Source organism: Tamandua tetradactyla, chromosome 8, assembly GCF_023851605.1.
Source record: "Tamandua tetradactyla isolate mTamTet1 chromosome 8, mTamTet1.pri, whole genome shotgun sequence".
NCBI lineage: Eukaryota > Metazoa > Chordata > Mammalia > Pilosa > Myrmecophagidae > Tamandua > Tamandua tetradactyla.
In genome coordinates, this window is record NC_135334.1 from 11,778,512 (window position 1) to 11,801,196 (window position 22,685).

General features: G+C 40.4%; 1 protein-coding gene across 5 annotated transcripts in view; it reads right to left on the reverse strand.

The window, feature by feature from the left end:
• Nucleotides 1–22,685, reverse strand: part of CHEK1 (checkpoint kinase 1) — a 161,558-nt gene that overhangs the window by 9,355 nt on the left and 129,518 nt on the right. For 2 of the 5 annotated variants that reach the window (XR_013156482.1, XR_013156487.1), the window contains exons 19-22: nucleotides 19,467–19,530; nucleotides 14,695–15,014; nucleotides 699–849; nucleotides 125–407 (exon numbers count right to left, since the gene is read on the reverse strand). The gene's annotated coding sequence lies outside the window, so the exon portion shown is untranslated. The remainder of the gene's footprint in view (nucleotides 1–124; nucleotides 408–698; nucleotides 850–14,694; nucleotides 15,015–19,466; nucleotides 19,531–22,685) is intronic. The other 3 variants (XR_013156484.1, XR_013156483.1, XR_013156485.1) reach the window with 3 other exon arrangements.

The following is a 22,685-nucleotide window of genomic DNA, read 5'->3' on the forward strand; positions in this document are numbered from 1 at the left end:
AGCTTGGGACGTCCAGGCCAGAGTACCCACCCTGCCCTGCTGACTGCATCAACCTAGGATTTGAGTCAGCCTTCCTCTGCCCTCAGCCCTCCATCCCTTGCCCCAGCCTGGCCTCAGGTCTTACCAGCTGGTGGGAAGGAAAAAGCAGGGAAGGTTCTCAGCATCAGGAGCAGCAACAGAAATGTGTCCATCTTTTCTGAGGCTGGCAGGAAGGGGAGGGAATGGGTGTCTGGAACAGTGGACCAAGTTTGGGAGATGTAACAGCACGATGGGGTGGGAGGAAGCTTGAGGACTCCAGTCAGAATAGCTGGCTGGTTGCAGGAACAGCTTCCTTTTACACACAGGCCTGTGGGAGTCTCCTGCCTCCCAGGACCAAGGATCCTGTGCCCAGAACCAGGTGCTCCAGCCTATGGGACAAAAGGTGCCTCTGTGGTCTCTGCCAATTTCCTTGAGGTTACCATCAGATGTGAGGGGGCATGCTGCCTGACCAACCATGCCGGGGCCCCTGTGTAGTGGGGGATACAATCCAACCAGGAGTTGGAGGCTTGGGGTCCCTCATCTAAACAGGGCTTTGCTGAGATGTCTAGTTCTTTGGGATATGACTTCCTCCACCCCCACCATCCGTCCATTCACTTGGTTTCAGGTCAGTCTGCCAATATGGGACTTTGTGGGTTTCTGTCTCCCAGGGTTCAGCATACCTTTGCCAAAAGGGAGCAGTGTGGGTGTTCCTCCTTCCTCTTGTGCCTTCCTCTCATATCTCTGGAGAACTTTTCAGCCATCTCCCTGCCCGTTGCAGTGAAATTGAATGGTACATTGGCAATGATGACAGTGGTGGTGGAGATACAGGTACTAATGATGGAGGAGATGCTGTGAATTTACATTCGTCCTTGCTCTCTTCAACTACCCCATTTCTCTTTCCCCTTTCACAGCAAAGTTTATGAAAAATGTTCTCTATGTTCTCACTGATCTCTCATTTTATCTGCATTCAGCCTGCTCCAATCAAGCTGCCACCCATCCATGCCATTGAAATTACTCTAGGCAAGTTCGTCAGTGGCTCCAGGTGGCTAAAGTTAATGGTGGTCTCTCTGTCCACATGTCCAGAGCCCTCCACAGCATCTGTCTGCTTGGGCACTGCCTCCTCCTTAGAACCCTCTCTCCCTGGGCTGCCAGGATATCACACCCTCTTGGTTAGAACTGCCAGGAGAGGACAACTCAGGCCCAGCCTTCTAGGGAGAAGAAAAAAGTTCCTAAATCAGGTCCCAAGACCTTAAAGAGAATGTCACATATTTATAGGATTTCTCCTCTATTCCTTCAATCATGCCCAAAATGGATTCATCATCATCTCCCCCACTGAAAACCACCTTCTACAGGTCCATTTTCTTTCTGCTACCTTCCCCTGAAATCTGCATAACCTCCTCTAAGCATCAGTAATTCCATTTGCCAAGAGAGTACAATGAAAATAGTTGGGAATGTAATGCAAGGTGCTAAGAATAGTGTCTAGCAGAGTATGAACCCTCCAAATATGCAAGCCAAGATTTGTATTGCTTCATCATTTTTGTTCTATTCCATCTTATTCTGGCATACAAAGGTGGACCATTTATTGCTCCTTTCTCTCTCTCTTCCCCTATACCTCATCTGTTACAAAATTTTCTATATTTTCCTCACAATTCCCTTCAGTTCCTTTTTCTTCTTTCCTACTTGAACACACTGCTACCTTCCCCAGATAGGTCCTCCTCACCTCCAAACCCAGAATAGCACCCCAGACCCTTGATTGATCTCCTTTTCACCACTCTTGCCCCACACTCCAGAGCATTCTGAGCACCTTCATCCTATGTCTCTCCCTCAATCTATGGCATGAAATGCATTTAGATGGATCCAGCCAGACTGGATGGTGATGGGCCTTGAATGCCAAACCATGGATCACTCCAGGCTACTCAAAGAAAGGCTTGGGATGTCCATGCGCTGGACCAGAGGAAGCCTTAAGGTTTGTGATATACATAGTGTTATCCTAGCCTCAAAAACTCTCAAAGTGAGCAGGGACCTTCAGTTTCCTCCCCTATAGTTTTCCAAACTGGGGGCCTGCAGCCTTTCCTTGAACAGACCAGCCCCAAGCTTCTGGGCCCACTCCAATCCCAACTCACTCTGGGAGTAAGTCCAGGCTGGAGTCCAGAGTGGAGCATGGTGGCTAAAGGCACAAGCTCTGCAATCAATCAGATCTGGATGTAAATCCTGACCCCAGCATATCTTGGCCAGTGGTCCTGGCCTCTTCCAAAGCATCTGTTGCCCCATCTGGCAAATGAAGACAACAGTAGAAACTGCCAGCTGGAGTTTTGCCAGTATTAAGTAAATAATGCCTTGTAAGTGTTCAGTATGTACTTGTATTCTTTTCTTTTCTTTTTTTTATTTGTATTCTTTTTTGTTCCATAAAATTTTCCACTTTAACTATTTTTAAGTGGATAATTCAGTGGTATTAACTACATTTATATTTACAGTGGTGCTGCCATCACCACCATCCATTAACAAAATATTTTCCTCATCTTAAACAGAGACTCTGTACCCATTAAGCAATAATTCCATGTTCTCCCTCTTTCCAGTCCCTGCTAGCTGCTAATCCAAGTATTTGCTTATTCTAGATACTTCATATAAGTGGAATCATACAATATTTGTGTGTTTGTGTCTGGCTTATTTCACTTAACTTAAAGTTTTTAGTTCATCCATGTTGTAGCCTGCATTAGAATTTTATTCCTTTTTACAGCTGAATAATTTTTCCATTAGGTTTATATAACATAATTTGCCTCTCTGTTCACCCATTGATGGATACTTGGGCTGTTCCACCTTTGGGCTATTGTGGATAATGCTGCTATGTGCACTAGTGGACAGTATCCATTTGCATCACCATACCTGTACTATTCCTATTTGTCTTGTCACTGTTAGCCTTGTGCCCAGCCAAGACAGGCCCCAGAAAAAATTGAGTTTGAGAAGGAGATAGACTGAATGTGGTGACTATACCCCAACTTCCTTGTAAGTTACAAAGCCCTACCCTTGTTGTAAACACACACTTGCACCCCACCCCTGACACACACACATACGCTCAAATATACTTCTTTTTCCCCTCCCATTACAGAATGCAAAGGCTATTTTGCATATCCCAAGGGAAGGCCAGCTCTGCCACATCTCACTCTTTCATCTCACATGTGTTCTACTTTGAGCTGACACTATCTGAGCCCAGGGCCACATGGTGACTTCACTCTCTGAGCAGCAGTAGGTCAGAGAATGCTGCTACACAGGGAGACGAACTGACAGTCCCAGCCAGAAGCTCCTTATCCACTCCCAAATTCCGCCAGTGGAAATAGCATCCTTTTACACAGCACCTGGCCACAACAAGATTCAAATCAGCCCAGCCTGGATTCTAAGGGAACAGCTTCAGGAAGGTGGGTCAGCCCCTGATTTCAGCCCCCAAACTTCTCTTGCCAGCTCCCTCCCACGCAGTCATATCCCACTCACAGTATCCTCATCCTGGCAACATGGGAACAGTTTGTCCTATTCTCTGTCCTTGCTCTGCTACAGCCAAGATTCTGTCCATGTGGCATATGAAAGTATGGTTGGGAAGGAGCTGGGGCAGAACACTAGGACAAGATGGCTCAGAAATGTTCCCTGGAGGGAGAAGCAGCAAGGGCCTTGAAGTATCTAGGCTCTGATGGACTCATTATCTCAGCTGACACCAATGCACAGCCTTCCTGCTCTGCCTTGGGGAACACTAGAAGTACTCATGAGCCACCTCCCCAACAGCTTCTCACAGTCCTTTCCTCCAGTTTCCTTCCTTGGGGTCACTGCCCAAGGATCTTGGAGAGACCCTGGGTTTGCCCTGTGTATTCCTTCTGGGGGAAAAAAAGCCTTAATTATCCCTTCCTTTTATCTGGAAGAGGTGAGGAAACTCGCTCTAACTTCTCTGAGTGCAATAAGAGAAAAACCACCTTGTGTTATACAGGCCTGCTTCCTCCAAAGTCAGTCCAAGTCCAAAGTCCTAGAAAGCTGAGCTGCAGGGCCTGCAGCTGTCTGAGGATGATAGACAAGCCGCAGGTATTGGAAATACATGGGAGGTGAGGGCTGAAGCAGGCTGGAAGCAGAACTTGAGGTGCCTCACTCTCCCAAGCTACTCTGAACAGGAAATTATCTGGTGGCATTCAAGGAGCTAGGAAAGTCTGCTGCCTCAACTCAACAGAGCTTCAGAAGAAAGCCCAGGCCTACAATGGCACCTGTTCTCAGACTCCTGGTCATCTAGTGAAGAGTTACCATTCAAAATCACATGCTATACAGTATGGAATAAATTTCGCATAAAAATACCTATAAGTGTTTTTGTGCATCAATATTTGGGGAAATCTTGCTTTTATACCAAAATATTAACAATAGTTATGTTTGTATGGTGTAATTAAGGGTGTTGTGGTGGTTTAGAGTTGTATATACCCCAGAGAACATGTTCTTAAATTTAATCCATTCTTGTGGATGTGAATTCATCATAAATAGGGCCTTTTGTTAAGCTGTAAACCACCTCAGTCAGGGTGGATCTTAATCATTTAACTGGAGACTTCTATAAGAGAATGACATTCAGACAAAGATAGAGAAAGCTAAAATCAACAAAACCCAGAAGAGAAGGCAGAGAGACCAACAGATGTCACCATGTCTCTTACCATGTGGCAGAGGAGTCAAGGATCACCAGCAGCTGGTCTTAGGGAAGAAAGCATTGCCTTGATGATGCCAAGATTTGGATGTTTTCCCAACCTCAAAACCATGAGCAAATAAATTCCCATTTTTCAAGACAAACTATTTCTTGGGTATCTGCTTAAGCAGACTAGGAGATTAAAGCAGGTATTTTATTCTTTTTGTCTTTGTGCCAAGATAATAAATTTTAATAAAAAGCAAAGGCCACTTATTGGTTCATCCTCCACACACTTGGCCATGTTTTGGATCTCACACGTAGGGCCATCTCCAACTTGATCCAGGTTGGTACAGACTTGGAAGGGTGGCTCTGCTGATGGCTGTTCTTTGTGCTTGTGGTGGAAGACATTCAGTATAGCTTTCAATGCCAAGGTGTCTACCTAAACTAGCACACCACCACCCACCCTACCTTCTTCTTCATGCCTTCTCACATATGAAAAAATGCATGTAGGCTTAGTATTTGGAGGGACAAGAGCAAAGATAATAATTTTTTTCAACAAATACCAATTATTTAAAGTAACTTACAATCACATTCAATAATTATTTCTGGATTTTTAAAGGCTGTTTTACATGTGCACAACCTGATATTTAGAGATAAAAATGAAGCCAATCGGGTTGGGATTAAGGCAATTCAGAATGCAGGGTAAGGAAGACATTTTCTAAATTTTAGAACTTAACCTACTTTTTGAGACCAAAGGAAGAAACGTTTATCTTGTCCAGAACCTAAATTTTCTGTAGCACATAATCTAACTCAACCTGCCTGGATAGTTCATTTGAATAATCAAAACACAGGAAGTCCAAAATAAGAATGAGGGCCTTTAATCCTGTATAGCTTAATGTAATGCTTGGATACATCCTAGAATATACTAAGCAGATAATCAAAAAGTATTGGTAAAGTCCTTGAGGGATGGTAGAAGAATATGGAGCTATTAAACTTTAACACCGGGGAAACTCCTGATACTGTGTCAAACATTACGGACACCCAAATCAATAGGCCAAGCCCTTGATCTTGAGGCTTACTCTTGTGAAGCTTATGCATGTAGTGGAGAAGCTTAGATTGCTTATAGGAATGCCTAAGAGTTACTTCTGGAGGACCTCTTCTGTTGTTCAGATGTGGCCTCACTCTATGTAAGCCAATTCTGCAAGTGAAATCATTGCCCTCCTCCCTACCTGGGACATGACGTCCAGGGGTGAAAGTCTCCCTGGTGGCATGGGAGATGACTCCCAGGAATGAGTCTGGCCCTGGCACCATGGGATCAACAATTCCATCCTGACCAAAAGTGGGGAAAGAAGTGTAACTAATAAAGTATCAGTGGCTGTGAGAGTACAAATAGAGTAGAGAAGCTACTCTGAAGATCACTCTTGTGCAAGCTTCAGGTAGACATTGCTACCTATCATAACTTGCCAAACCCCAACCAAAACCATTCCAGACAGTTCTAAAGAACACCTAAAGCAATATATATGATTCTACAAAGGTTCCACGCACTAGAGTAACTTTCCAGAAACCTACAACCTCCAATTGGGTCCCTGGACCATCTAGATCCCTAGACTACAGGGCCTAGCCTCTCCAGAGCATCAGCTAGTTCTATTTCCCCATTTCCAACAAGAAAAAGTTAGAATGGTCATAGCCCAAATACCCCTAAAGAACAGGATAGAAAGATCAAAGTTGATTGTGGACTTATACAGAGAAGGTAGGGTTTAACAAACGAATATGATTTCTGAATCATTAAATTGATATTTCTTTTAGTCTCCAGTATCTTAAAGTAGCTAGAAGTAGAAACCTGAAATTGTTCAACTGTCACCCACACCAAACTCTGAGATCTGTTCTACAATTAATTATTGTGCTGTGCTTTGAGGTTGTTGTTTTCTTGTATACATGTTATTTTTCACAAGAAGGGAAAAAAAGTCAATTGTGAAGATAAAGAAATATTTATTCCTCCTATGTTCTGGAGCAGCTAAAGGGAAAAATCTGAGGTGATGGTATGGTGGCCCATGAAAAATTCTGGAAACTGTCCTGTAACTACCTGTTGAAGAGTGCTTTGAAAACTGTTGCATTTTTCTTTCTTTGCTTTGTATATATGTTATATAATTTTTAAAAAATCACATTCAAAAGTCTTAATAGACCACTAGTGGGTTTTTTTGAACTAAAGAAATATTAAATGTCCCATCTCCCTGTTTTTTATATTGTTAATGGGGAAGGTAAAATGTATTCAATAAATAAAACAAATATTAATAATATTAATCATTTTCACATCATGACCAGATTAAGAAAAAAAGAAAGATGAGAAAATAAAGAAAGAGATGAAGAGAAAAACAGTAGTAAAATTAAACAAGAAAAAGATACAAATAAAAAGGGATAGAAAATAAAACTTTTTCACTTTCCTCTCACTCTGCCATCCACTGGAATCTACTTTCTGGCTACACTTCTGCTTCTGGTCAAGGTGACTTTGAACCTCCAATCACCAGATTCATAGATGCACATCTCTCCTTATCTTTCTGGATTGGTAGGATTCCTTCTCTGGTTCTTGAAATTCTTTCCTTTTTAATTTATTTTTTTTTAACAAACACTCCCCTTTTCCTTCTTCCTGCAACTCCCTTACCCCAGTAATCTCTAGTCTGTATTCTACCTCTGCAAATTTGCTATTTCTAGTCATCACCTCTATGTGATACCACACAATTTTTGTTCTTATGTGTCTTGCTTGTTTCACTGACCATAATATTTTTATGGTTCTTCCATGCTGCAGCATGTCTCATGACTTCATTCTTTCTTATGGCTAAATAATATTCCATTGTGTGTGTGTGTACCAGATTTTGTTTATCCATTCTTTGTTAATGGATATTTGGGTTGTTTCCAGCTTCTGCTTATTGTGAATAATGATACTATAAACATTGGTGCACAAGTGTCTTTTTGCAACCCTGGGTATATACAAGTAGATTGCTGGGTCAAGTGTTAACTCTATATTTAGCTTTTTGATAAATTGCCATATTGCTTTCCACAGTGGATGCACCATTTTACATTCCCCCCACCAATGCACAGAAGTCCCAATTTTTCTGCGTCCCTTCCAACACTTTTTTTCTGTTCTTTTAATATAACACCATCGTTGTGAGTGTGAAGTAGTATCTCATTATAGTTTTAATTTGTATTTCCCTAATAGCTAATGACATTGAACATCTTTTCATGTGTTTATTGGCCATCTGTATATAATCTTTGGGGAAATGTCTACTTAAGACTTTTACCCATTTTTAAATTGGGTTGCCTGTCTTATTGTTTTTGAATTATAGGAGTTCTTTATATATTCTGAATATTAAACCTTTATCTGATATATGGTTTGAAACTATTTCCTTCCATTGTGGAGGTTGTTTTTTTTTTCACTTTCTTGATAATTTCCTTTGATGCACGAAAGTTTTTAATTTTGATGAAATCAACTTTATTGTTTTTTTGTTGGTCATGCTTTTGATGTCATATCTAAGAATCCATTGCTGGATCCCAGATCATGAAGATTTACCCCTTTGTTATCTTCTAAGAGTTTTGTAGGTTTAGCTTTTATATTAAGGCCCTTGACTTATTTTGAGTTGATTTTTATAACATGGTATAAGGTAGAGCTCTAATTTCATTTTCTGTCTGTGGATATCCAGTTCTCCTAGCACTATCTGGAATAGAATATTCTTTCCCCCACTGTATATCTTTAACACCCTGTCAGAAGATATGTGGGTCTATTTCTGAACTTTCAAATCTGTTCCACTGATTTATACTCTTGATTATTGTCACTTTGCAATACAACTTGTCATTGGGATGTGTGAGTCCTCACACCCTGTTCTTCTTTTTTCAAGATTCTTTTGGCTATTTGGGGGTCCCTTGCAGTTCCATTTAAATTTGAGGATCAGTTTTTCCATTTCTGAAAAAAAAAAGGCTGCTAAAATTTTAGTCAGGAGCACATTAAATTTCTATATTACTTTGGGTAATTTTGAAATATTTACAATGTTAATGGTTCTAACCCATGAGCACAGGATGTCTTGCCATTTATTTATGGTCTTTAATTTTATTCAGCAGTGTCATATAGCTTTCAGTATACAAATCTTTTGTATTTTCAGTTGAATTTATTCTTAGATATTTTATTCTTTAAGATGGTATTGTGAATGAAATTGTTCTCTTAACTTCCTCCTCGAATTGTTTATGGCTAGGATATAGGAACACAATTTTTTGTGTGTGGGATGCTCTTGTACTTTGCTCCTTTGCTGAATTCATTTATTAGCTCTAATAGTTTTCTTATGGATTCCTTCGGGTTTTCTATATATAAGATCATACAGTCTGCAATGGTTCTTGTAACTTTAACTCCCTTGGAAACTATGACACTACCTCTTCCTGATTTTCCTCCTACATCTCTGCTATTAATTTCTCAGTCTCTACCTGGGTCTTCTTTACCCACTTCATAATTACTGGCATTTCCTGGTGTTTCTCACTCAAGTTACAACTTCTCTCACATGGTTGATTGAAAAATAACATTAACTCTCATAGAGTAGCTATCCAATACTCTTAGTGTACATGTAACTATCTACTGCATGTTCTGATGGTCTCAAGTCTTTTGTGTATAGTCCTGACAACTTTCTCAATCCTCAGGCCTCTCTATCCATCTTCCTGTTAACATCACCGCCTGGATTTTCCTCTTTCTCATCAGCTTTATCATTGTTGGAAAAAGCACTCATCGTCCCTCCATGCAAAATATTATCTTTTCCCTAAATTCACAGTCTAAATGAGACCAAGCACTTCAGACCAAAATCTAAGAATTAGCTCTGGCACTGCTTTATCCAATTATCAAGATTACCTACTAAACATTTTGTAAGTACACTATGTCCTTTCCCAATCTACTTATAGGGCTCCAATAATTTGGCCTACAAAGTACCCCGTGGCCTGTGCCTACTTCCTCTTCAGACTTCTCTCTTACTCTTTCCTCTTTTTCACTTTACCGTTAGTAATTCTGAACTCCTTGTTCAGAATACACCTTTCTCAGCTCCATGTCTTTGATCTTTCAGAATGTTTTTTCTGAACTGTCTTCTCAGCTTCCCCCTTTCCTCTCTGCTACCTCTGTCATCTTCCTACATTTTGCTGAAACATTACCTCCTATGTATCTTCTTGTGAGATGTGTCCTTGATCTGTGCTTCTATGGGAACCCATTCTTCCCTTTCTCCCTACACGCAATGCATTGTAATTAAGTTGTTTGTGTCAGTCTTCCTAACTAGAGTATAGCCTAACAGAAGGTAGGGAAAAGATATTACCCCTCTGTAGCTTCCCAGTGCTCACATAGTGTCTGGCAGTGAATAGCCAGTAAGGTATGAAGAGAAACTGTGAACATTTCTTATGGATTATCCTTTTGGAAAGGTTCTTTCATCTTGACAAGATCTACTAAATGAAAAGTTACTCTATATAGCTCTAAAACTACTCCTCACCTTTGGAAGGGCTAACCTGAAATGAAAAACTAGAATAAGACTCTGAACTTTAGGGGGCCTAAATTACAAGAACAATTGCAGACAGCATGATCATATATATATAGAAAACCCAAAGGAATGCATCAGAAAACTATTAGAGCTAATAAATGAATTCAGCAAAGTGACAAAGTACAAGAACATCCCACAAAAAAAAAAAATTGTGTTCCTATATACTAGCCATAAACAATTCAGAGAGAAAATCAAGAGAAGCAATAACTTCCAACAAAGCAAAGGGACGGATTTGTCTCCGCTTTTGGAGTTTCTTCTCTTATAGGTAAAAAGAGATGGTAGGCATGCAAACCAGTAACTATACTAGACTCTTCTATGTCTTTCCTTATTTTTAAGTTTTTGGAGGAGTAAGAGAGCTAAGAATCAGCAGTGAATTATTTCTTTACTTCCCTTGTTAGCACCAAAGAGAGCCGAGGTCAGAAGCCTCTTGGCCCCTCACAAACCCTTAGAATAACATCACAGCACAAAATGGCATTATATCACAAAAAGGCAGGCTTGCTTCACCACAGAGAAGTGTCCTTTACTTTGTGTTTCTCTTTCTGTTCTTCCCAACCCAGGTAGGCAAACAGCTCCTATCTTTTAGTTACAAGATCCCTTGTTCACAACTCCCAGAGATAAAAATATGCTGAAATAGTCCTCAAAATTGATTAATTGTAGTGAATAACTCTATTCAACACTCTCTAACTTGTCTTCTCAGATTCCCAGGCAAACTATCTCCCACTTGTTAATACAATGTGAGGTCTCTGCCTAGCCCCTAATCAAGTTATCCCCAGTTCTGAAGCCAAGCATCTACCGAAGAGCTGAGATTTACCCTTAAGCTGTCGTCTTGTACTTTGATCCATCTATCACTTTGTTCATGCTCCTATTTATTGAGGCACTATACATTACGAGTAGCTGTCCTTTGCCCAGAACTCCTAATGGCTTGTGCCTTTCCCTCCTTCTAGTCTTTGCTTAAAGACCACATTTCCAGGATGTTTAATTTAAAAATTACAACTCCCTATTCTTTTCTCCAGCATTCCCTATTCTTCCTCTCTGGTTTATTTTTCTTCAAAGTAGTTATCAATTATTGTTTATTGTCTGTCTCTTCCCATTATGCTATAAACTCCATGAAGATAAGGCAAGGGTTTTATTTTATTTGGGGATTGTTCATTGTTCTTTATTTTTCACTGCTGAATGCCCAGCACCTGGGATATAATAAGCACTTGCTATTTGTAGAATCAACAAATGTTTACCACAATCATATGAAATTCGCAGGTGAGATGACGAATGGTCAAAGATTATATGCCATTTTTCAAATAGTTAATGGAATCAGAGTTGGAGCCCAGGTATCTCCTGTCATTAGAGGCTAAGATTTTAACCATAACCTTTGACTGCCTCTCCTCCAGGTTCTGCTCTTTCTACACCCACCTCCTTCTATCTCTATCTCTTTCCTGTCTCCCTCCCCATCTCCATTTATTTTCTTTACTGTTTCTACTTCCATATTTCTCTTTCCCTTTTATCTTTACCCCCACTGAATTCTGCTTCTTCTGATTGTTTCTATTTCAATCATTTTGGTCTCTGCCGTTCTAGTCCAGAAGGTTTAGAAACAAGTTTCCTTCAACTAGTTGAGGAGTCACATGAATTGGTCCCCACTAACAACTACAAAAGGCTGATTTCGACACATTGCAGCATTTCTCTTTCGGCGGATTTGGGACATTTTGGACCGTCGGGCAGGTAGACTGACTGGCAGCCTTGCAGCCAGCGGCATGGTGGAGATAGCCATGCTCTGCCTTACTGTGAATTCGGGAGACCCTCCTCTGGGAATGGTGAGAACGGGGGAAAATTCAACATCCCCAAGTTGAATTCTTGATATTCTCACAAGCAGTGTGGACAACCAAAGCTATAGGCTGAGCCCCCACTCTTGGGGTTTGTTCATATGAAACTTAACCCCACAAGGGTTAAGCCTAAGTAAGGCTAAGCCTACTTAAAATTAGGCCTAAGAGTCACCCCCAAGAGAACCTCTTTTGTTGCTCAGATGTGGCTTCTCTCTCCAGCCAACACAACAAGAAAACTCATCACCCTCCCCCCTCTCTACGTGGGACATGACTCCAGGGGTGTGGACCTTCCTGGCAACGTGGGACAGAAATCCTACAATGAGCTGGGACTCAGCATCAAGGGATTGAGGAAACCTTCTCGACGAAAAAGGGGAAAAGTGAAATGAGACAAAGTTTCAGTGGCTGAGGGATTCTAAACAGAGTTGAGAGGTTATTCTTATGCATTAAGTAGATATCACCTTGTTATCTAAGATGTAATGGAGAGGCTGGAGGGAACTGCCTGAAAATGTAGAGCTGTGTTCCAGTAGCCATGTTTCTTGAAGATGATTGTGTAATGATATATCTTTCACAATGTGACTGTGTGATTGTGAAAACCTGGTGTCTGATGCTCCTTTTATCTACCTCGTTAACAGATGAGTAGAACATATGGAATAAAAATAAATAATAGGGGGGAAAATATTAAAATAAATTTAGTCTGAAATGCTAGTGTTCAATGAAAGGGAGGGGAAAGGGGTATGGTATGTATAATTTTTTTTTCTGTTTTCATTTTATTTCTACTTCTGTTTGTCTTTTTATTTCTTTTTCTGAATTGATGCAAATGTTCTAAGAAATGATCATGATGATGAATATGCAACTACGTGATGATATTGTGAATTACTGATTATATATGTAGAACAGGATGATCAAAATAGGAATGTTTGTGCTTATTTGGTGATTTTTTGTATTAAAAAAATTAATAAAAAAATTTAAAAAAAAAGAAGGCTGATTTCTATGTCATTTTTCCTGGGCTTTCAAAAAATAGAGTAATTATTATTTAAAATTACCTAGTATTTCATTAACTAGCTGTGTCAACATTGATTTAACATTTCCACTGTTGTTGGACATTTAGTTCATTTCAAAATGTTTACTGCTAGAAGAAATGTTATGATAAATAACTTCTGCATATAGCTTTTTTTATTAGTTTTTTTACAAATTTACTTTTAAATAAATCAGATATATAATGCATGCACTTGTTAAAATAAAAATCAAACTATATAAAATTGTATATAGTAAAAAGAAAATCTCCCTTTCATTCCAAACCCCCAGCACCATTTCTAAAAGCTAGCAGTGGTTCAAGATTTTTGCATATCCTTCCAAATATATTCTACACATGTATAAACACATAGATTTATGCAGCCCCACTTTTTATACAAATGGTATTACATTATGCCTACTGTTCTCTTAAAATGTATCTTAGATACTGCTCCACATTTGCACATAAATACATGCCACATTATTTTTACAATTGCATACTATTCTATGATATCAATATACCATAATTTATTTTACTAGCTACATACTTCCATATTTTCTAAAAACAAACCTCTAATTAATATCCATGCACATAAATCTTTGTGGATATATATGAGTATGATTATAGGATAAATTCTTTAAAAATTATAGGGTCAAATATAAGTATTAAAAATATTTATAAACATCATCAAAGTCTTTTTTAAAAAGGTATCCCATAGACAATCTACGAGAGTGCCTGTTTACCCTCACCTGTGCCAAGACACTGTGCTAGTGAACGTTTTGAACTTTAGCAATATAATGGTTGAAAAGCATTATATCAAAAACCTTGTTTTCATGGAGCTTATACTATAATGGGAAGACATAAACAAAAAACAAATTGTCACAAAAAAATGCTAGGGCATATCACAAGGACACAGGGGCCAGCAAAAAGAGGCTCCAATGGGCCAAGTCTGAGTTAATTTGAATACCAAAATAATTCAGGATGGTAATAAATAACATGCCTGTGTGTGTGTGTGTGTGTGTGTGTGTGTGTGTGCACGCTTGTGTGGAGAGAGAAAGAGCGTGGGCAAAAGATAAATAGGCAAAATGTGGGATCTGGGTAAAAGGGTATTTGGGAGATCTCTGTGTTATTCTTGCTTCTCTTCTGTAAGTCACCAATCACAGAAGCTTTAACAAAGAGGTTATTCCATGAGTATTCTTGTTTCAAAATTGTAAAAATGTGAAGTGGGAGCCAGTTGTGGAGTGTAAACAAGGGGCTGCCCTTTTCTCTGGCTAAATAATGCCTTCCTTATTTAACAGAGAGAATGGGACTGATTTGGTGTCTTCCAAACTGAAAGGTATGGAAGACACCTAAGTCACTCGTCCTACTATGTAACAAGAAATCTGAGAAAGGATTACCTAACTTCCACACACATCCAAGCACAAAACCACTAAGTTCCTTCCAGACCCCCACATTGCCTCTGTGGTCAACAGGGCTGTCATAATTTCCCCCAAACTCCTCCAGGAAAGATGAGTCTCCCCTTCCACACCAGATTATCCCATCCCTAGCTTGCCTCCTGCTGCCCACCTCAGTACTAAAAAATACCACCATTGACTCCCAGCCCAGAGCAACCTAAGTGCATTTATGAAGGAGATCCTGGGGTCTGAGCCACCTGCTTACCTCGCCTCCTCCGTGGACTCTCTTTTAGGGTCTGTGGCCACAGTATGCAGAGTCTGTGCATTTTATCAGAACAACTTTTGCTTCTGTGGAAAAGGAACCTGCATCCTGAAAGGCAATGAGTCCTGCGTGAGGCTGGCAATACTGGAGGAAGAAAGCCATGGTATTTAGGAACTGGAGTTGGAGCATCCTGGGACTGCAGAGTGTTTGAGGATGTTACCATCTGCATCAGTCATTGTTCTCCAGAAAAACAGCACCAGCATGAAATATATATATATTGAGTGATTTATTTCTCTCTTTGTGGAGGCTGGCAAGTCCAAAATCTGTAAGGGAGAGAGCATCTCTGTAATTTGGAGAACTTCTTCTTCCTCAGGGAAACCTCAAATTTACTCATAAGACTTTTCACTGATTATATGAGACTCACCCAGATTACAGAGGACAATCTCCCTTACTTAAAGTCAACTGACTGTAGATATTAATCATATCTACAAAATTCCTTCACAATAACACCCAGATTAGTGTTTTAATGAATACAGGTACTGTAGCCTAGCCAAGTTAGCACATAAAACTAACCATCACACCATCCATTCCCAATATCGAATGAATGAGCTTGGTAAAATTAGTGGGCAAGAAGGGATGGAAGAAGCCAGTCTTGGGGACAAGACCCATGGGAGGACAGGAACTAACTACACAGATCTTAGAGATCCATTTTTCTTGGGAGAGAGTGAAGTGACTAAGGGAAGGCTTTGTAAAAGAAGAAACTCTATAGCACCAGGGTATGAGCTAACCTTTTAACTCCTCTCTGTCTCTAGAAAATGAAGAAATTTCCATTCTGAGGTGTCAGAAGAATTGCAAGCCTATTGGCTTTCATAAGAAGGGCATTATTGCAAATACCAAATGCTGCCAAGATAAAGACTACTGCAGTGAGTTTTACAACAGTCTTTAGCTCCCTCTACTGTGTTTCTCAAGGTCCTGCTGCTTTCCCAAGATAAAGTTCCTGATAGCTCTGAGTATTGGAAAGTGGGGGGAGGTTGGCAGCATCCTGGGGATGCTCTCCTGCTATGATTACTTTGAGATGACAGAACTCTTTAGCCAATTCCTTCCATGGTGAACAGGTGGACCCATTCATCTCCTTCCCTTTTCCCTACTCCACACTGTTTCTCCTTTCCATTTCTCAATAAAATGTATGTGCATCAAACACCAGAGACATATTTTGATTTTCTACATAATCACCCCAACCTAGGTCATTCTGTATGTTTCAGCATCTCTGCCTTGACTCCAAATAGGGAAAATAATGGGGGGCAGGAGATGAATATGTGTAGAAAAGGAAATAAAAATTACATGGAGGATGATGGTGAGAGTTTCCTACAGAGTAAATAGGATCAGTCAACTAACAGCTGCCAATAACCATTGGATATATGATGTGAATGTGTCTCAGGGGCTCCAATATGACTGGCGTGCTCATGAGGGGAGATTTCTGAAGTCTATTTCCCTGAAGGACCAAGAAATATCCTGATATCCTAAAAGAACAGAGGCCTTGGTATGAAAAAGTTTGATACAGTAATCCAGGCTTACTTTTTGGTGGAAGGAGTGATTGTGATTCTTGCCCAACCCAAAGACTTATGTCTACTTTAGGAAGTAGTAGCTACAAGCAAAAATGGAAAGAACCTTTCACTAAATCATTGGGACACACCCAGGTCTGCTGTGAGGGCCACTAACAAAATATGGAGCAAAGGAGAGAAATAAATTCTCCCCAGCTTTGCCCCAAATGCTTGTACAGCTTTGGCTGTTAAGGCTCAGGAGCTTGAGGGTAGCAGTGGTGCCTGTCTAGAGATGCCAGACCCACAGATGGGGCAGATCCCAGACAAGGGTGGTACTACTTGCCTGAAGCAGCAGGATCTAGGGACATCAGGGAGATACCCCCGGCTCTCAGAAATACATGTAGAGATTTTCCTAGGGGTTGAAGCCCTATCTTAGCTCAAGAACTAGTAAAGTATGGACTACATAGGAAAGGAGTAGGTGATAGAAATGTACACTGTAAGAAAGAAAAGATGAATCTGTGAAATGAGGTCAGAGCATTAGCATTCAGTATGTAAGTAGCAGTATATTGCACACAGGTGGGTGATGCCAAAGATAAAGAAAAGATTCCTGAGCTGAGCAGCCCCAGCTCAGGTGAGCACCACAGTGGTGGGCCAAGGATCCAATGACCATCTCGTCAAGTGGTCTTGAGCATCTCATAGTCCCATGTCTAATCTGTAGAGGACTCTGGTTATTTGTTTATTTTTAGATTCATTGCCTTTAGAGAAAATATCTAAGGAGACCACATGTTGTTCACCCATCATTTTGCTTTTGCTGTTTTTTGTTGAAAATTTAAACAAGGCACACATTCTCCCCTGACCTGTTCTTAAGAATGTGATGACACTTGAGACACTAATGACGTTTCCTTTTTGAGACTGAATCCTAATTTCTCTTGGCCATTCTTTCTAAGGTTAGTGGACCACAGCTTCAGTGTTGTTAATCCTTGGCCTCTATCCCTTTTCATAAATAACCTTAAATTTTTAGAAAAGGTTATACATATGTATTACATCATTCTTTCATTTATTGTTACATTTATTTTCTAGGGTTGCCATAACAAATTACAATAAAGCAGATGGCTTAAAAAACAGAAATTTACTCTCACATTTCAAGAGGCTAGATGTCTAAAATCAAAGTGTCAGCAGGCTTCTATGCTCCCTCTGAAGGCAATAGAGAAGATTACTTCTTTGCCTTTTCCAACTTCTGATGGCCTCAGGTGCTGCATAGCTTGTAGCAGCATAACTTCAATCTCTTACTCTGTCTTCATATAGCAATCTTCTACCTGTGTCCAAATTTCTTTCTTCTTATAAGTACAACAGTCATACTAGTGAGGACCCAACTTAACCCAGTATGACCTCATCTTAACTTAACAATTGACCCTTCAAAGACCTTACTTACAAGCAAGGTCACATTCACAGGTACTGTGAGTTAGAGCTAGTAAATATCTTTTTTTTTTTTTTTTTGAGACACAATCTAACCACAACAGTCCACCATCTGGCCTGCCTAAAATTCATGTCCTTTCCGTATAGAAAATACATTCACCACATCCCAACATCTCCTATTCCAGCATCAACTCTAAATTCAAAATATTATCTAAATATAATCAACTTAAAAAGCCCCAAATCTCAAATTCCAAATCAAATATGGACCTCTAAGTAAAATGCTCCTCCATTCATGGTCCTGTGAGAGTAGGCTAGAAGGTATCTGCTTCTGAAATACAGTGGTGGTACAGGCATAAGCTAGACATTCCCATTCCAAAGAGGGGAAAATGTTAGGAGTCAAGGGATTACTTATTTAAAGGAAGCTTGCAACCCAGCAGGGCAAATTCCATTAGCTTTCAAAGCCTGAGAATAATCCTCTGTGGGTATGGACTCTGTTCCCTGGGAAAGCTAGGGTAGCAACCCCACTCTCTGAACCCACCCTCTCAGCCCAAGGAGGCAGCCCCACCTTGTCTGCCCTCTGGATCAGTGGCTCTACCCTCAGAGTCAATCTCCCTTTATTTTCTCCTGTCTCTATCCCTTTCAATCCAGGCTGGCAGTGTTTATTCTGATATGAAATTCTCAAAAAAAATTATTGGTCTTCTATGGATGTTGTGGGGATCCACACCAATGGGGTTTTCCACAGATCATTCTTGAATAACCCTATCTTTATTCCTGACTTCTGCTGAGATGGTTGAGTGGATCCATAAGTCAGTTCCCAACCTCCTTAGTAGATGGTTGTTAAGCCATACTCTCAGCCCTATCTCCAGAGCATGCTATCTAATTTCCTGAGAATTTTCCAAATTTTACTTTTTGCTTATAAATTCATTCCTGCACTTATCTCTTTTCTCTTGCATTTTACTCTAAGCAGCAAGGAAAAACCAAGCTGCACCTTCAGCATGGTGATTAGAAATTTCCTAAGCTAAATAAGCAAAGTCATCATTTAACAGTTATGCTTTCCACCCAGGAATAGCTGAAAACTCAGTCAAGTTTTCTGATTGCCTCTCCTCTGGTGTCCAAGAACATTTACATAACTTCTTTTTAACATTTCACCAGATGCACCTGTAAATGTCCATATTTCAATGAACAGTCTTTTCAAGGTAATTGAGGCTTTTTCAAAAATGAGCCTCAAAACTCATCCAGCTTCTACCCATTCCTAATTTCAAAGCCATTGCCACATTTTTGTATCCTAGGTTTGTCGAAACAAAATCCCACACATCGAGTGGCTTAAAACAACAGATATTTATTCTCCCACAATTCTGAAGCTAGAAGTGCAGAGCTATGCTCTCTCTATGGAGGCTATAAGGAAGAATTTTTCTTTGCCTATTCTTAGATTCTGGTAGTTATCAGTAATCTTGGGCATTCCTTAGCAGCATAACTCCAATCTTCACCTCCATCTTCACATGGTTATATTTTCTCCTGTTTAATAAGAACATCAGTCATATGTTCTGGGCCACCCTAATCCTATATGACCTCATCTTAATTACTTATATCCACAAAGACCCTATTTTCAAATAAGGTCACATTTTCACGTACAAAGGATTAAAGTTTGGACATAATGTTTTGGGGAACAGCAATTGTCTATCTCCCACATTGAACAGTAAACCCTATGAAGATAGGGATTAAATCTATATAAATCCTTATGCCAAGCACCCAGCTTGGTATTTGGATATAGTATGTGTTCAATATATCTTCCTTCAAGGAATGTATACATATACTAACCAAGAGAGTTCCAGGAAAATGGCAGAACAGGATAAGCAGAGTTCATCCAGGCTCCAAGGAACAGCTAGAAAAGTGACAGAAAAACAACCAGGTCAGCAGTTCCAAGGTGCAAATGACCTGAGAGGGTCTTCTACACCACATGGGGAGGCCCTGGGTGTAAAAGTTGAGAAATTGAGATGCAGAGTACTGGAGATCACCCAGCTAATGCAAAGAGCCTAACATGGCCCTTTTGAAATGGAGGCCTAGGACTCTCAGCAGTGTATGGACAGGGAGGCGGGCAAGAGTAGGTAAGCTAAGCTGTGCTTCTTGAACATGCTCCATCCCTGCAACCCATGCCCGAGCGCAACACACCCAAATCCCCACCACCCCCCATGTTCCAAACACTCCCATGCTGCCCCCCTCACAGCCTGTGCCTTGCCCCACCATGCCTCATGCTCCCAAGGCCAGCTCCCCAGTACTCCAAGGAACCCTGTCTTCTCCCCAGCAACCCAGACACCAGTACTTGGTCACTCCTGAGACCAACACATGCACACACTGGTACCCTGACATCCCCACACCTGCAAACCCACATTCAGATGCCCACCCCCTATGCCCCACTCATCACTTATCCTACACACATGCACACTGGCAACCTGCTCACCACATACCCACACACCCAAGTCCTGGCCACACCCCCTGCACATGCTCACATGCACATCTAAGCCTACCACACCCACCTGCACTCACACCAAGCCCCCCGTCCCTTACACGCACTCACCAGCACACTGCCACCCCATGCCCACACACGAAGACACTCCAAAGCCCTGTATCTACACATCCGTGCCCTGGCCCCCACCCACATGCACATGCACACCAGCATCCAACACTCTTACATGCGTGTGCAATCATGCCCTGGTCCCCTGTGGCCTAATCCCTGGGACCTGAACCCCACAACTCATGCACCCTGTGCATGCACACCCCGCTCCCATGTACCTGCCCCCTGCCTCCTGCACACACATCTCCTGCACACATGCACAGACCCCATAATCCACCTGTATCACACCCTGACTCTGTGGCTCTGGTGCTGTACCCTGCCCCTGTGGACTGATGCCTCACCTCCACTACCCTGTGTCCCACACCTCACACTCCCAGGCACCAGCCTAGCACTCCCACCCTGCACCTAGCCCTCCCAAGTGCCGACCACTGTGCCCCAACCCACACTGCCCTGGCACACCCCCATCCCACAAAAACAAAATCTTAGACAACTGAGGAACTCAATTTCCAATTATCAAGATAATTAAAGATAATTAAATGCCTTGAAGTCAACAGAAAATGACAAAGCATATGAAGATGCAGACTGACATAGTCCGACCTATTAAATTAAAATACTAGCAGACACAGACTTTAAAACAACTAATCAATGACGTTCGGACAACTCTACTAAACAAATTCAGTGGATTGGCTAATAACTAAAGGAAATCAAGAAGACACTAGAAGAGCTTAAAGAGGAATTTGAAAGAATAAATAGAAAAATAGCAGTGACCAAAAAGATTAAAGATGCTGTAGACCAAATTAAAATATACTAGAGACACAAACAGCAGATTTCAAGAGGCAGAAGAAAGAAAAAGAAACTAGAGGACAGCATAAATGACCGTGAACACACAAAAGAGTAAATGGCAAAAAGGATGAAAAATTTGAATTGGAACTCGGGGAAATGATGGACAACATGGAGCACAAAAATATAAGAATCACTGGTGTCCCAGAAGAAGAGAAGAGAAAAGAGCTAGGAAGAATAGTTGAGAACATAATGGGGGAAAACCTCCCAACCCTTATAAAAGACATAAATATGCAAATCAAAGAAGCCCAATGAACCCCAAATAGAATAAATCCAAACAGGCCTACTCCAAGACACATGCTAATCAGTCTCTCAAATGTTAAAGAAAAGCAGAAAATCCTGAAAGTGGCAAGAGAAAAGCAATCTACTACATGCAAGGGGAAACCACATAAGATTGAGTTGAGAGTATTTAGCAGGCTCCATGGAGGTGAGAAGGCAATGGTATGATATATTTAAGATCCTGAAAAAGAAAGACTTCCAGCCAAGAATTCTGTACCCAGTCAAATTGCCTTTCAAAGGTGAGGAAGAGGTTAAAATTTTCACAGAAAGACAAAGGCGGAGAGACTTTGTCAACAAGAGAATTGTCCTAGAAGAAATACTACAAGGAGATTTGTCAGTTAAAAAAGAAAAAAAGACAGGAGAGGGAGGTCTGGAGGAGGGCAAAGAATTGAGATGTACCAGTAAGGGTAACTTAATGGATAAAAAGAGAATGATGGAAAAGAATAGATACATCTGACAAATAAAATCCAAAAGATAAGATAGTGGATTCAAGAAATTCCTTTATAATAATAAATTTGAATGTTAATGGACTAAACTTATCAATTAAAAGATACAGATTTGGCAGAATAGATTAAGTAATATAAGCCAGCTATATGCTGCTTACAAGAGACTTATCTTAGACATAAGGATACAAATAGATTGAAAATGAAAGGATGGGGGGAAAAATGTTCCATGTAAACTGTAACCAAAGGAAAGCAGTAGCTATACTAATATCAGACAAAATAGACTTTAAATGTAAAGACATCATAAGAGACAAAGAAGGACACTATATATTAATAAAAGGGATAATTCACCAAGAAAAAATAACAATCATAAGAGTTTATGCTCTCAGCCAAGGAGCTCCAAAGTACATGAAACATTTGCAAAACTGAAGGGAGCAACAGACATTTCAGCAATAATAGCATAAGACTACAATATACCACTCTCCTCTATAGACAGAACAACCAGACAGAGGATCAAAAAGGAAATAAATAATTTAAACAATTTGATAAGTGAATTAGACCTAACAGACATATATAGGTCATTGCACCCCAAAATACCAGGATACACATTCTTCTCTAGTGCTAATGGGTGCGTCACATCTCTGTGGAGATTGTCTAATCAGATTTCCAGCCTACAGTGCTGAATAGGGATTATTTACAAAATGGATCATGATTAAAATATGGCTTTATTAGGGTACATAATCCTTACAAACCAGCACAGTATCAAATCAAATATGATACATTATTAGGATTAAATTTTAAACCCATGTAAGCATAAAGAAAATATATTAAAAATATATTCAAAAAGAAATTAGAAGGGACTCAAAATCGTACAATACACCAAAATCAAATAAATATTAAAGT